We start from the raw sequence: 15,495 nt of genomic DNA on the forward strand, positions 1-15,495 counted from the left end.
ATTATAAGATATACAATTGCCCTAGTAGTATGCAGAAACAACCCCTCGAAGGTAGCAGGAATCCAATAAGAAATATGTAATGCAGTTCCAATCCTGGACAAATCACGAGTAAATCACAGTAGTAAAGTACAAAAGTAACTCAATTTAATAGGAGAGTGAGCGCTTTCGCGGAGTTCACCTCCGCTTCATCAGACATAACAAGCACAGCTACTTACTTTAAGAGTTGCAGAGGTATATACCTCCTTAACCCATATGTCTAAAACTCTGGAATCCCTGCCTGAAGGGGTAGGGAGATTTTGGCTATAGTAGCCTTAATACCTAGGTCTTTGGGAAATGGTCTCTGGATCCGCAGTAGGATTCTTGGAGAAATTTGTGAGAATCGGGTACTCTGTAGTACCAGTCAGGTTTTCTAGGGGCCGGGGGTAAAGTGTCTGGAGTAAGACTAGATTCCATGAAAACATCATCTACAACATCCAGGACAGGGGGTATAGCTAGAGGTCTGTGCTGAGGCAACTCTAAAAATTCTCTGAGTCTCTTTTTGGACTGAGGGTAGTCCTGACATTCCCAGCAGAAATGCTCTCAAAATATGCAAGGTTTCACCAAAAGAAAAATCCTCTGGAGGGGAAGGCAGAGTGAATGGATTCCTTTGCATCTGAATCCTCATAGGTTGATAAGGGCATGTCCTGATAATCAGAAGGGTCAGAGTCATCGGACTCTTGGTCTGTAGAATCAGAATGAAACTCAATTCTTTGTCTCTTAGCAGGGGAAGGCTAGCTTCCCCTAACTAGGGTAATAAGGTCTTTAGCCATTCTAAGCATTTGTCTTTGTGGCATGGGAGCATGAGCATGCACTTTGGTCATCTGTTTCCTAGGCATAGTGCGTACTCTGGGCCTAGGAAATTTGGTAGTTTTAGCTAAAAACGAAGCAGTCTGTAATTCGAACATCGGTAATTTGGAAAACACCCTCAGAAGCCGGTGCCTGCACAGCTGCTCCGGACCCATCCAAGGTAGAGACATCCACAGGTTCCATAGTCGAAGAAGCAACTCGCGGCATACCGGACTCCGAATGGGTCTCAGCAGAGGCCTGCAAATCTGTGGAAGCAGGCATCAGGGGCTGCAAAGGCGGATCACCGAGTACCAGCAGACTGGAGACTAGCTTAACGGAAGCGTTGTCGACAGTTTTGGCCCTACTGTCTCACTTTATCTTGACATTTTTTCGGAAGATCGCTAGTCGGATGGGCTTATCAAAGCCATTTCAGAATACGGAGAACAAGAGCGAAAGAATTTAGAGACAAAGACAGCCCAACTACGAATGGTTTGGGTGCTAAACACGGCTCAAACACGACAGTGATGGATGTCGTGGTCTGGGCCTAAACAGGTGACGCAGTAAGAATGAAAATCTCCCTGAGGTATTTGCTTTCCATGGACAAGACAATTGTTAACTTTTTCTGATATCGGTTAGAGCAAGAAAAAAGGATCCCCAATGGGGTACTTAGCTTTAGAAGACTTCAGGTTTGAAACTCGAAAAACGAAAATTTCAGTTAGTGGCTGACTAGCACATGCAAACTGCTTCTGCTTCGGGCTCCAAGGCAAGAAAGACTGATGTAATGGCATCTGCTACCTGTTTTATACCCCCGACGACCTGACGTCATGAAAGAAGTGACAGCATCCAACGCAGAAATCCCAAGACTCTGGTATTCGGGACAACTGAGGGCTACCTGCAGGCAGATAACCCAAGTGTGATGACTCCAACAGTGAAACACTAAGAACCATCAGCATGTTCCTTAACTTTGAAAATATTAAATTAGATTAATACATTTGTAATCCAAAGGGTCTGTAAAGTGACCACCTTTATGAACTATGACAGCTACTCTCCTCTCGATTCCTTGGAGATGCAACCAGTGTAGAGCCTCTAACTGAAGAGTTAATGGAAAGGTTTTTGCTAGATGGGACTTGCGAGTTTCTTAGTTAAGCAGCCAGGGGACATTGTCAGGACCCATGAACTGGTATTTGTACTTTTGGAAAATACCAAAAAAGACTTGGCCCTGTGCAATTTTGGGAGCCGTGGCATAAGGAGCCATGGGAAATGTAAAGTTGGATGAAAATCTGTCCACAAGAATATTAGCAATGTCCCCTGGATCAGAGAAGGAGGTGTAATTAAAGGTAAATTCAATACAAAATTGTTGGTTACTCATAAAATTCCCAATAGGACCTTACTGTTTCCTTTTGAATTAGCTCCATCCTACATTTACAGTTAATCTTGCTTTTCTTAATGGTAGGTTTGAGGTAGTAACCAGTTTTAAATCTCTTTAATAATGAAATAGTAAACATTTAAGTATGACCAACAGCTTTTTTTTTAATATAATTTGTTGATGTGGGTGTTCCACCATATGGGTTTAGTTTTAAACTTGCCATTATCCTCCTGTTGGATGGGTACAGATGGCATCAATACATCTATCTAAGAGGAAGTAAAATTCAGAGGATCTGGCAGCAGCCTCAGGTACAAGATTTGCTACAGAGCGATACTAACTGTGATTATTGATGAGATTAGTAGTTAATAAGTACTTAATTCCTGATTGTACAGTAGGCACTGAAAACCATAAGGCAGGTTTTTCAGGAAAAGTTTACAGTGAGATGGTCAAATATAACTTGGGGGGGGGTAAGTGGGAAAACATTTAAGAGGAAAACATAAGATGACTAACAACTCTTGTGGGCACAGGGAATATCTGGTAAACAGTACTGGCATTTACAAGGTCCAGAAATCTCCGATGCATACTTATTGTTGGAATCATGCATTTGGGAGGTTGCGTGTGGATATGCCAACTTGAACGGCTCCATAGCTTACGCAGGGTAATTAAGCAGCAAGAATGCAAATGAAAGAGGGGTCTCCTGAAATGGGACATTAACGACATACAAACAAGAAATCAGAGTCTTGAGGGTAAAACCCTACATGCACTGTAGCATTTGACTTGGAACAAAAAATTAACTATGACATGCATACACATTTAAAGTGAAGACAGAAGAATTCTTGTCCTTACCACTGTGCAAACGCTCATGTTCTTCAACCTGCGTTTTGAACCGAAAACTTCTGCCACATCCAAATACAGAGCAAGTATACGACTTAGTCGCTTCATGCTGATACTTAATGTGGCGCTGAAAGGAAAACAAAATGATAGCTAAAAGAAGCCAGTACGGTTACGTGAAATACAATAGTAGATGCCTGAACTTCAGAAGACTTGTACACTTTTTGCCCATACAAAAAAAAAAAAAGACAAAACAGGGTGTGCCACATATGTTAATTATGTACATGGCCATATAAATGACTATTGCTTTTATGTGCTCTGCTGTACTGGATTTTACAGCACTTTTTAATGTCTACAATTTTACTTAAACCTTTACTGTACAATAACATACTGAGCTTTGGCAGAGATGCAGCAATAAAGACAGTTCAGTTCATTGTTACACAGATGATTGTTGGTCTGGTGCATTTTATTTTGAAGTATTTTCCAAAGCTTCAAATTTTACTTCAGGTTTTATTTTAGAGCAAGTTCTTGGGACAGGTAGTTTTGATAGTCCCCACCTTTAGGTTTTGATTACTTTTGTCTATTCAGTTATTTCGGATGCTTTAGCCCTTCTCGCTTTTCCAACAGCCTTCACCAGTACAAGTAGTAACATATGTATTCACCCTGTTTACCTTATAGCAACCTCTCCATAGGATCTTAGGAAGTTACTAGGCTATTGGCCCTGAGGCCCTTACAAGCCTAGCCAAGAATTTAGCCCATGTTCCAACAAGTCAGCACCCTATGCCACTGTCCAGCAAGGACAGAGGTGGAATCCCAGGGGGTGTATTTTCTGTTCCCCATCCAATTATCCAGGTTGCACTTGAAAAGGTTTAATGAGGTACTCTGCTTTACGTGGAGAGTGAGTCTTTTTTCCAAAAAAGGGGGAGTCTCTGGGACACAAATCTGTCCCGCCAAGTCCTATTGATGTCACAGACCAGGCTGAGGTCTCCGGTGAGGTTTACTCGAGTGGAGCTCGACTTGCAGATATGCAGTAGTCCCATCAGGGCAGGGTCTGAGATTGCTTTGTATGCCAGAGGTCAGCTCCGAGGAGTCAGTAGGAGACTTGAGTAGAGGGGACAGGGCTTTTAGCTTGTGTAGGGTAGATGTTTGAGGCCCTGGATTCTCCAGGTGAGGAATCTCTGTGGTCTCTCCAGCTGCTGCATGTGCTTTATGAGGTGCATGCCGAAAGCATTGTATTCAATAATCGGTCTTATAAGGAAAGAATACAGTAATGTTATGACCACCTTGTCTCTGGATGAGATACTCTTACAGAGGTGGGCTATGTCGAAAGCGTTCCATACAACGGAGGCAACATAGTGGTCAAAAGTCAGTTTGCTATCATCCTGGGTTCCCAAGTTCCTCACGACTGATTGAGTGCTTAGTGCCATATCAATGTGATAATTTTTGGGGATGTCACTCTCCCCAAAAGGAATGATGATGTATTTTTTGGCATTCAGTTTGAGGCTATGTTTCTGACACCAGCTATTTGTTTGGGTGAGACCCTCTTGGAGGATGTCCACATCACTAGGGGATTTTATGACAGCACCCAGCTTGCAGTCATCTGCAAACTTGGTCAGCCATAGCCCACTAAATTTGGCCTGCACCTCTGAGAAGTATATCCCAAACAGAGGCCCCCCAAGACCGATCTCTGGGGTACACCACTTGTTACGGGTCTGCTACTTGAGGTGGCTTCCCCTATTTTGACTAGGTGGGTTCTATCAGTAAGCCAGTTTGCTACCCATATGGTAACATACGGATTGAGGCTTAGTTGAGGGAATTTATCTATTATACCTTTATGGAGAATAGTATCGAAGACCTTGGCCAGGTCAAGGTAGGCAGTGTGGACTGTCTTCCACGTCTATGGCCTTGGTGACCATCTCAAACTAGTCGACCAAATTTAACAGGCATGCCCTCCTATTGAGAAAACCAAATTCTGTGGAATCAAGTGTCTGAAGGTTGCCAATGTCCTTGTTAATGAGGTTCATGATAATCCACTCCATGGCCCTGCAGATCAGGCTAGTTAGGCTGATGGGTTTATAATTTCCTGGATCAGTGGATGCTCCACCTTTGTGCAAAGGGATGACAGTAGCTGTCCTCCACTCGGCTAGGATGAAGCCAGTACTCAGGCTTTGGTTGAACAGGGTGCCTAATGGTGCTGCAAACCCCTGCCCAAGTTTATGTAGGATGCAACCTGGGATGTTATTGGGTCCCACAGAGACTGAATTTTTTTCCTTTGACAGAGCAGTGATGACTTTCCCCCTAGAGATAAGGGGAGGGGGGAAGGTACTGGAGATGTCCTGTTTTACTGATAGGAGGGGACAGAGAAGTGAAGTTTTCGCTGAACGTGTCTGCCAGCAGGTTGGCTATATCTACAAGGTTTGTGTATGTGGTGTCCTTGACCACAGTTCTGAACAGATCTGAGTGCTTCCCTTGAGACTGCGGACATATGTGAAGAAAGCCTTATGATTTTCTTTAGTAGATGTGGCCAGTTTGGACTCAAAGTTTGCTTTGGAGGATTTCACTAGTGCTTATTTGCTTTCTCAGGCTAAGGAAAGATTGCTTCCAATTAGACACCCACTCCTTCTTGGTCCTGGACAGCAATTTTTTTCCTTTTATTATTGAGTTTACTGCACATGTCCACCAGACAGGTTTACTCTTCCTATAGGAGGAGGATTTCATCCTGTCTGGTATTCCTGATTCCATTCAGTTATATAAATGCTCACCATAGTACTTTGGTGTTTTCGAAAGTGACTGCTTTATTACCAAGTCCAAGATATTTTCAACTCTTGTGCGGGTGTCAACCAAGTGGTCCAAGGTATTTGCATGGACAAAGTCAAGGAATCTCAGGGCATTTGTGTTTTGGCATGAGTATTTCTTCCAATCTATGGTTGGATAGTTAAAGTCACCCAGGATCAGGGTAAAGGGTTGAATCTTGATAGATTCAAAGAGGTTCAGATAGGTGGAGTGGGCATCTTGAGTCAGAGTTGGAGGCCTGTAGCCACTATGATTTGAATAGGCTTCTTGTCAATTGTTAACTGCAGCTGGAGTATTTCCTGTGCATCATACTGTTTGACCAGCCTAGAGGTGTGTATGTCTTTTACGTATGTACTGCAACTCCACCTCCTTTTGTTTTGCTGCCCATGGCTTGGAGTCTGAATGAATGTATGATAGGATGAGTAAACTTGTACGGCTGGGGTGCTCTCCGCAGCTTTGAAGCAGGTTTCTGTGACTGCACAACTATCAGCTTCTTCCACGGTTAAGAATGCTTGGGATGAGTGCAGTTTCATGTTTAGACTCCTAACGTTCAGCAGCATGACCTTTAACTTAACATTTTGATGAAATTTTCATGTTGTTAGTTTTGACCTCCTGGCATTGCTTAAAACAGGCACTATGAGGAGGCAAGAGCCTTTGCCAGGAGCCTGAAGCCCAAGGGAGACAGATGCAGGCCATTTCTGGCAAAGCATTGAGGTTTATCAATCATGTCATCCCATTCTGTCAGGTACAGGATCCCCTTTGAAGGACACCAGAAACTAAGCCAGTTGTTAAAGTCAATCATTTTCTGTTTGTATTGAGGCATAATTCTGGGTGATGGCAGAATGCTGCTTAAGGCTAGGGACATACCTGCCTGGGACACATACTCAGCGAGCTAGATCATCTCTCTCTTCATATAGTCCAGGGAGGTACATCTCAAGTCATTCACTCCAGCATGGACTATGATAGTCATAACAGTACCTGTTAAGAGACTTAGTGCATTGGTGATAAGGCGGATTCTGTCACCCGACAAACAACTTACCATGACTTTCTCCTTATCCAGTCTGGCGAGGAGCACGTCTACATCTCACACAATGGAGTCTCCTATTACTAATATGTAGGTTTTATGTTTAGGCCTTAGTGGTTGTGAGAGACAGGTGTGTGAACTGTGTGTGGTGTGGTGGGCAGTGGAGTTTGCGTGCGTTTATGCCTCAGAGGTCTCTCTTGTTTAGGTATGCTTTGTTGAGAGCCTTCATATATCTGGGAGTATGTTGTGTAGGTGTGGGTGTTGTTTCAGGTGGGGTGTTGCCAACCTTCTCAGTGCTAGATATACTGGACTGGGGGGGGGGGGCAATGACACTAGGTGCTTGATGTATTTACATGTCACAAATTGTGTTCCTCGGTGGCAGTAGTAAAGAGTTGCCAGTGTACATGAGGCAGTTGCTACACTGTCTTAGGATGCCCATATTGACCAGACTTGGCAGGAGAAAATGTAGGAAATTGTCCATCCATATTTGTCAGAAACTGAAAAAATTAAGAGGGTAAAGAGAGGAAGGTCTACGAGTAGTACTACTAGATGATAACACAAGTGCTTCTAAGGAAAAACTTGTAGCTGGAATACTTCAGAAAGGGTTAAAAACCGTGCGGCTGAAGCTCTGGACACCGCAGACCTGTATCAAGACTATGCTACTAAATTTTAAGGTTAAGAATTCAGTAAGAAAAAACTCACAATGAAGCACAGATTAATCACTTACAGTCAAAAGAAAACTCACAGTGTGAAAAAGTACAGTTAAACAGCAACGAAATGCAGTTAAACAGTAATGAATTGCAGTATATAGCAATGAAAAAGAAGTTAAGTACTCACCATAACGTTCCATGTTGGTAGTCCATCTCACCCTTCATTTTTACATATGGGTTCGGAGCCGATCCTCGGCTCTGACTCAGCCGATTTTCAAGTTCGAAAATTTCTGGTTAGCTCGTGGCTAAGCAGGTATCCCATGGTGCACCAGTGCAATCCTCAGATCTTGTTTCCTGCTCAATAGCGATAGAAAGAGATGGAAAGAAACCCTTAACCAACAAACCAATACTAAAGAGTTGCCAACCAAGAAATTTATATTACCTCCAGATCTTACAGGATAGGGGCAGGCGGGAAGGTTGGTAAAAATTAACGGTGAGATGGACTACCAACATGGAACATTATGATGAGTACATTAAGTTCTTCATGTTAGGTAGTCCAATCTCACCTTCATTTTTACATATGGGACAGCGTCCCTTGTGCCTTATTCTTGGGTGGCTCATTGGAAGATGCTCTTGAGCACCGTGGAGCCAAAGGATGCTCTAGCCCTAAAAGCCAAATCCAACTTATAATGAATAATGAAGGTGTGAAGGGTGGCCTACGTAGAGGCTGCACAGATATGATCAATTGGTACCCTGGCTTGAAAGGCTGCAGAGGTAGAAAGAGACCTGGTAGAGTGAGCCTTGATCCTGTGTGGTAAGGGTCTGCCCTCCGAGCTGCAGATGAAAGCCATGCAACTCGAAATCCAGTTAGACAATGTCACCTTAGAAACTGGTAAGCCCAATCTGGAATCAGTAAAGGAAACAACTGGTCTGATATCCGAAATTCTTTGGTCCGTTGCAAACAGAAATGCAGCTGTCTGTAAACATCCAACTGGTGAAAACAGTATTCCACTGCATTGCTATGACTGGGAAAGAAGACCGGAAGTTCAATGGACTGGTTCAATGTGGCAGAACAACAAACTTTGGGAACAAAAGAAGGATTGGTACATAAAGAAACCCTGTCTTTATGAAAAACTAAATAAGGTGGCTTAATAGACAGAGCATGTAGCTCAGAAACACGTCTGGCTGATGTAATAGCTACCAAAAACACAGTCTTCCAAGACAAGTACTTTAAGGAAGCTGAATGGTTCAAAAGGAGGGGATGTTAGTTTGGACAACACAAAATTTAAGTCCCAAGAAGCCACAGTTTCCTGTAAAGGTGGTCTCAGCAAGGTGGCTCCTCTCAAAAAGGTTTTACATAACTTATGCGACATAAGGTTAACATTCGGAGATCCCAAATAAAAATGTGAAATAGCTGCCCATTTGTACGTAGATGGTGGCTGCGGCAGATCCCTGCTGAAAAAGCTCCGAAAGGAATTCCAGAATTATGAGAACAGGAGCGGTATAAGGATCCACTTTCATTTTCGGTGCCCAAATAGAAAACCTTTTCCACTTACTGTCATATAGCCTTCTGGTTGATGGTTTGTGTGAGGATAAAAGAATATGGGACACTGATGATGAAACATCATGAAGCCTGACGAGAGATGGAACTGGATCAGCCAAGCTGTCAGTTTGAGCGTGTGGAGAGAGGGGTGTAGCGAACCAGACATGTGGGTCATTAGATCTGGAACTGGGTCCTGGATCCAAGGATAGTCTAGGAGAAGAGGCTCAAGGAAGGGAAACCAGACCTGACGAGGCCAGTAAAGAGCAATGAGGATCAACTTGCTTTCCAGGCGGTTGGCTTTCTGTATCACTTTGGGGATAAGAGGGAATGGAGGGAAGGCACAGAAAAGTCCCGTGGGCCAATCGTGTACCAGAGCGTCTCTGGGTGCTTCCCCCGGAGGGGGAATTAGGGAAAAATAACTGCTGCACTTGGCATTGACTTGACTGGCAAAAAGGTCGCCGCAAGGCTGTCCCCATTTTAGGAAAATCTGTTCCACTATTTCCCATTTCAGAGACCACTAGTGAGGCAGCAGGATTGCCCGGCTCAGCTTGTTGGCTATCCCTAGAATGTGCGTTGCCACCAGAAAGCACTGGGAAGAAATCGCCCATTCCCAAACTCGCATGGCCTCTCGACAGAGTGGGTAAGATCTGGTACCGCCCTGTTTGTTGATATACCACACAACCGACATGTTGTCCGATTGTATCGCAATCGTCCCTGGAGGAAGAAGTCCTGAAGTGCTTGCAACGCCAGAAGCACCGCTTTCATCTCCAGAACGTTGATAGGCAGATGAGCCTTGTGTTCTTGCCATGTGCCGTGGACCGTCCTGCCCAGATAATGCCTACCCACCCGACCTGGGAGGCATCCGTGGTCACAGTGGTAATGGGTTGGACAGGCACAAAGAGAGCTCCCGTGAACAAATTGTTGGGGGCTATCCACCAACGAAGGTCCTTTTTGCATGATTCTGTCTGCAGAATAGAGTGATTCAACGGTAGATATTGGAACGACCACTGGGAGAACAGGAGTCATTGAAGTATTCTCATATCTAACCTGGCTAGAGGTATTAACAGAATGGTTGAGGCCATCGTTCCAAGAAGTTGAAGAATCCACTTTGCTTTGACCTTCCAAAGTAAGAGAAGTTGCTGAACTTGTGAGATGAGGTTTTGTGCTCTTTCGGCGGGAAGACTAACTGTCATGTCCACTGTGTCTACCTCTGCTCCTATAAAAATCACAGATTATGAGGGCAGTAATGCAGACTTTTCCCAATTTATGGAGATCCCTAGTTGAGCACAAAGCTGGTTGGTGATGTCCCTGTTTTGGAGAAGTAGATGCCTGGTAGGGGCGGTCAGGAGCCAATCGTCCAAATATGGAAACACCTGGAATCCCTGATGTCTCAGGTGAGCTGTCACTACTGCCATGCATTTGGTAAACACCCTAGGGGCTGTGGTGAGACCAAAGGGCAGAGCACAAAACTGATAATGGCTGGCTCCCAGCTGGAAGCGCAGATACCTCATTGACGCCTTGTCCATTTTTATATGGTAGTAGGTGTCTTGGAGATCTAGACAGCACATCCAATAGTCTTTCCCTAACAACGGGAGTATCGACTGCAGTGTTACCATCCAAAACTTATCTTTTTTCGTGGATTTGTTTAATCTGCTGAGGTCCAATATTGACCTCCAGTCTCCGGTTCGTTTTGGGATTAAAAAGAACCTGGCGTAAGTTCCGGATCCTATCTGGTCTGCTGGCACGGGCTGGATGACTCCTTTTGAGAGCAACTTGTTGATCTCCACAGTTGCCTGATTCCTGTGATTGGGTGGAACATCTGGGATCTCCTTGGGAAGAAACGGTGGAAGGGAAAAGGGTATGATATAGCCTCAGGTAAACTCTTTGTACCCACTTGTCTTGGGTTATATTTAGCCAGGCTTCTGGATACAAAGATGTGACCCCCGACTGGTCCCAGAGAAATGCAGTCAGGCCCCACATCAGGAGCGCTGATAAGGCTGCCCTCGAAAGGAACCACGGCCTTGCTGATACTGCAGACCACCCCTGCCTCTAAGGCGATGTCTACCATTTTTTCCTCCTCTGCCTCTGGAGGATCCACTCTGTGTGTCTGGAAAGGCCCTCTGGGACTTTTTGAACTACATCTTACCTCCCCCCTTTGACCTTTGGGGTATGGTCAAGAGGGGATGGAAAACGGATTCCCACGGCAGAGAGAGTCTTTCCTTCCTGTTCACACTGAGTGAGTGCATCTTTCACCTTGGAGCCAAACAAGGAGGAACCATCAAACGGGGTGTTGGTGAAGGTGGACTTAAACGGCTTCGCAAAATTACACAAGTGCATCCAGGAGTGGCACCTAAGGGCAACTCTTGAACCCGCTGCTCTGCTCGCTCCATCAGCCTAATGAGATATGAGCTGCATGAAGGAGTTAACTACGGAATTTAGGATGGACAACGGAGCAGAGATCCTATCCGGGACTCCCTCAGGGCAAGCACCCTGTATGGAATCTCCTAACTCCCTGAGGAGATCCCTCTGCAACCTCGTGAAATGGGTAAGATAGTTCAGGGATCGAAATGTAAAGGCCGCTGAACTAAATGCACTCTTCCCAAATCTGTCCATCTGTCGAGACTCCTTGTTTGGCGGATGTACAGAGGAAGAAGTCTCCACCAACTCCTTCTTCATGGCTGCCGCCACCACCATGGCATCTACAGGATCGCCCTTAGACAAGAATTCTTTTCCAGGAGGGTCAGACAGGAACTTATTTGGTTTTCTAAGTACTGGCTCCACAGCATCAGGAGTATCCCACACCTTCTGACTAACCAGATCCATTAGCTCGTCGAAAGGTGGAGACACCCAAGAGGCAGAGGTTTGAGACCCGAAAGCCTTCAGGTACACAGACTCCTCATCAGAAGGGTTGACAGTGGGCCAGTCACACCTCTGTTTAAGGATCTCTAGAATGTCTACAAAGGAGACATCATCAGAGGACGACTTAGGGGACCCCTCCAACTCATTGAGGTCAGTGTCCAATGTCAGAGACTCATCCTGGGAGTCAATATGCTTCCTCTTGCATACTCTCTTCCACGGGGGCTCCTCAAAAGGATCTTCTGGGGATGCGCCAGAAAAGTGGGGGCAACCAGCCGGTGGCTTCTGAGGCTGTGGGTCTCTGCTGTCTCCAGAGAGAGTAGGAACTGAGACCGAAGTGGAAGCCCTGTGGGGGAAAGAGTGCTTGTACCTATGGCAGGTGCTGTAGATTGTGACGGCACACTCCTCATCACCTCAAAAGCAGATCTCTCCGGCTCCGAAGACCGTCCCCACTCTGAAGAGACAAAGGACGATGCCGGAGCCAGAGCCATTGGCTCTGAGATAGATGCAGGGTCCGAGCTCACCCTGGAGGATGCACCGAGAGGAAGGCTCGGAACAGACTAGGATCAATTCAAAACCTCCCCCTCGGCGCCGACAGAAGAGCTTCAGTCCCTGGACACAACGGACGGAGCCGAACATGTCTGAGCCGAACCCGGCTGCAATGCAACAGCAAGGGGAGCCAGAACAGAGGGTTCCTCCGTTGGTAACAAGCACTCCGGCTCCGAAAAACCAACTTGGCTCGGAGGAGGAATCATGGATGAAGACAAGACTGGTTAGAGTGGCTCCGGAGATGATTGGGTCGGAGCCAACAAAAATTTAGGCAGGGCAGACGACTTGAGGAGTCTCAGTACTACCCTCTCCACATCTTCTTCCAAAAGACTCCTGGAAGACCTGGAAGATAAGGTTGGGGACCTCGACCTAGCAGGCACTGGAGATTTGACCAAAGAGACCGGTAGGGATTCTACAGACCGGCTCCGAGAAGCAGAGTCAACTATTTGCAAGGATTCAGCAGTCGGTACCGAAGTATCTGTGACCAACTCCGAAACCACAGTGCTCTCCTTCGGCTCTGAAGACTGAGGAGTCAAGGAGGCAGGTTTTATTAATTTCGCAGGCGGCTCCGAAACACTAGCCGGTGCTGGAGAAGGCCTTTTTGAACCTTTAGATTTTGAGTCAGATCTTGACTTCGAAGACTTAGACAAAGAAGCCGAAGAACCAGACAAAGCTTCCTCGAAGGTTGGCTTCGAAAGACCCCTGAGTATCAGTTTATTCTTTCTCTCCTGCAACACTCTAGGAGAGAAAGCATGACAGAACAAACATGATTCTTGCAAATGGATGGCTCCCAAACAGTAGACACAGCTACTGTGGCCATCGGTTAAAGACATTTTCTAGGAGCACTTCATACATTTTTTAAACTCAGAGGGTTTGTGCTCCTTGCTATCCTTAGACATTGCAACCCACAAGCAATCAGAGGGAAAGAGAAAAAGAATGACTGAGGACTAGGTCCTCTAACTAAAACGGGCCTAGCAATGCAGACGAATTTCACGAGGACTAGGTCCTCTAAATTAAACGGGCCTAGCCCCGTGAAGAACCGGGTCTTCTAATTCAAACAGACCAAGAAGGCACAACACACACACACACACACACACACACACACACACACACACACACACACACACACACACACACACACACACACACACACACACTGGTAGCAAATTAACAACTGTAAGAAATTAAGAGTTTAGCAGGTCCCCACTAAAGACCACCAGTCAACAATAATCGCTTGACAGGAAATAAACAGGAGCCCCTATTGATTAAAACGGCGAACTCGCCAAACTAATTCTCTAGACAAGAAAAACACAAGTGCGTCTAACTACTGAAATACAGGAGACTACTATACTAGTCACACAAGGCCACAAGGCAATTTAGGTAAATCCTAACTGTAAATAACAGGAAAGGCAAAACCGCCAAAACTAACGGTTTAGGTAAAGGGCAATTGCGCCCAACTACTGGTACACAGGATACCACTAATAAGGTCACACAACAACCACAAGACAATAAGATAAAGTCCTATAATGTATATATATTCAATAACTATGCAAAAGATACTAGAACAATGAAAATTTGTAAAAAAAAAAACTTAGCCAGAGCCAAGAGAAGCACATCCGAACTCGAAGACACGGCAAACAAGATCTGGGGATTGCACTGGTGCACCATGGGATACCTGCTTAGCCACGAGCCAACCAGAAATCTTCGAGCTTGAAAATTGGCCGAGTCGGAGATGAGGATCGGCTCCGAACCCATATGTAAAAATGAAGGTGAGATTGGACTACCTAACATATATATATAGTTGATCAGTAGATTGCTTTGAAACATCAGCTCAAAAATCACAACAGTAACAGACAGCACAAATAAAGCAGTGATTCAGTAGAATACTGTCATCAATTTAGTGAGGCTACCAACAAGCAGTAATAAATATGGCAAATTAAATGCAATTGAACTCCTCCATGCACTAGGGGGTAAACAATTTCCTGCTACCTTTAATTTTTCTGTGAATCTCCCACATCCACGGCCACACTTAACCACACACAACTGAGCATGGCATATTTAACCAGTGTCTTCCAGTATGGCTCCAACTACTGAGTGGTAAAACAACGCTAAAAGAAAGTTTCACAATATAAAAAAAAAAAAAATATATATATATATATATATATATATATACATATACACATATATATATATACATATACACACACACACACACACACACACACACACACACACACACACACACACACACACACACACACACACACACACACACCAGATCAACATAATGGGAAATCTAACACTAGTTGCTAATGGGAAAGGCCTTCCTTCCAGAGCCAAGGGACAGATGACCAGTATAATGAGCATAAGGCATTTCTCAGTGGGTGTATGATGGGAAGGAATCACAAACCAAGACATCACAAGAAAACGGAACAGGAACTGGTGACGACACCCAAAAGACTGGTGTTCAAAAGAGTGAGCCCTGAAGTACCAATGAAGGCCTCACTCTTGCAGCAGCAATCCAAAGATTAATGCTTGGTGAAATACTGAACAATGTCCATAATGAATCAAAATCTACAGGCAGGGGCTATCAAAACTACCTGTTCCAAAAAAATTTTCTAGAGTAAATGCAGAAGTAAAATTAAAAGGTTTGGAAAAATGTTGCAAAAGCAAATGCACCTAATAAAACAGGTCAGAGAGGACAGATGAATAAAACTGCTGCATGCAAATGATGTGGTAATGCAGGCAGACTCTGAGCAAGAACTTCAGCAAAGAATAAGGGAATGGAATGCAAACCTGAAGCCATATGCAATGAAACTGAGTGCAGACAAGACATGTAATAGCAGCAAATGGGGAAAATCAGAAGTTGAGAATTGAGATAGCAGGGAAGATAGTGGAACACGTTAACAGCTTTAAGTAACTGGGAAGGTGGCTGAGGAGAAGGGAAGTCTTAATGAGCAGGACAAAGCTAGAATCAGATGGGCTGAAGCCAAATGGCACAAAACTGTCACTGGTAGTGTATGACAGAAGAATGCCAAAGAAGATGAATAGTATGGTG

General features: G+C 44.7%; 1 long non-coding RNA gene across 1 annotated transcript in view; it reads right to left on the minus strand.

The window, feature by feature from the left end:
• The window catches only part of LOC122811938, a 558,722-nt gene that overhangs the window by 255,999 nt on the left and 287,228 nt on the right, over positions 1 to 15,495 (minus strand). Inside the window, exon 5 of the long non-coding RNA XR_006366316.1 lies at positions 3,038 to 3,152. This is a non-coding gene — a long non-coding RNA (uncharacterized LOC122811938). The remainder of the gene's footprint in view (positions 1 to 3,037; positions 3,153 to 15,495) is intronic.

Source organism: Protopterus annectens, chromosome 9.part0, assembly GCF_019279795.1.
Source record: "Protopterus annectens isolate FY-2018-M chromosome 9.part0, PAN1.0, whole genome shotgun sequence".
NCBI lineage: Eukaryota > Metazoa > Chordata > Ceratodontiformes > Protopteridae > Protopterus > Protopterus annectens.